This window comes from Sinocyclocheilus rhinocerous, unplaced genomic scaffold (genome assembly GCF_001515625.1).
Source record: "Sinocyclocheilus rhinocerous isolate Xijiao unplaced genomic scaffold, SAMN03320098_v1.1 scaffold374, whole genome shotgun sequence".
Classification (NCBI taxonomy): domain Eukaryota; kingdom Metazoa; phylum Chordata; class Actinopteri; order Cypriniformes; family Cyprinidae; genus Sinocyclocheilus; species Sinocyclocheilus rhinocerous.
Window position 1 is genome coordinate 531221 of NW_015628519.1, and position 1071 is coordinate 532291.

The following is a 1071-nucleotide window of genomic DNA, read 5'->3' on the forward strand; positions in this document are numbered from 1 at the left end:
CCTACTATTACATTTTAAATAGGGTAACTTGTAATCTGTAACCTATTACATTTCCAAAGTAACCTTCCCAACACTGTTTAGAATAGTATAATATTGCATGTAATATAATCAGTATTTCAGCTAAATGTTGAATCTTTGCTAATGACTGTTTTCTTGCAGACAAAAAAAAAACAGTATTTCAAAATGTAACCAAAATTGAGAATATTTAATCTAAATAAAGTAAATATTATACTAAATTGCTATTTTAAATCTTGTAAACCATCATAGCTTACCTTTGGTGGTAAAACTGCAGTCTGTATTTTCTCTTTATGATGTCCTCTGTAAACCCAATTGCATGGCATATGTTTGATCCTGCGCACTTCTGCAATGTAGACACACTTTACTATACAGCATCTGCACATGTAGCCATGTTTTCTAAGAACAGACTGAAGTAAAGCCCAGTCCTGGCACAGTATTTCTTGACATGGAGTACTATCTGGAGTCCTAAATGTTTTCTGCAGTTGCAAATGCATAGGAACTACAGTAAGGAAAGACAAAGACAACCACCATAACCTCATCACGCCATAGGCTCCAGCAACATTTCGTTTGCTGCTTCAGGACATTAGACAGGAAAGTCACACCGTGTCTGTAACAACGTTCGTAGTTCGGGAAGAAGGAGGCGGGAACCGGGGAACGTTTAATAATAAAATAAACACAAAATAGCGCGACAGCCCATCGCGGACGACTGCCGCGCACAAACAGAACCAAAACACAAAATAAAATCCAGGCCTGGTCCTCTCTCGTCCAACACTGTCGTCACTCCTCCTTTTATCCTTCCGGAGCTCCTCCGTGGGACTCGAGACCGGTGAGTGGCGCAGGTGTCGCGCATTAGCATTTACTCCACCGGCCTCGCTCCGTTCCCACGGCTCTCGGCCCTGCCCCACTCGTCACATACCCCCATCGCCCCTCGCAGGCCGGGGGGTACTCACGAGACTGTGCTCTACTCCCCCCCTCGGCGGCACTGGACAGCCCTCGGTGGACGGCCCGACACTCCTCCGCCGCCCGGTGGTCAGCGACGGCTCCTCCGTGTTC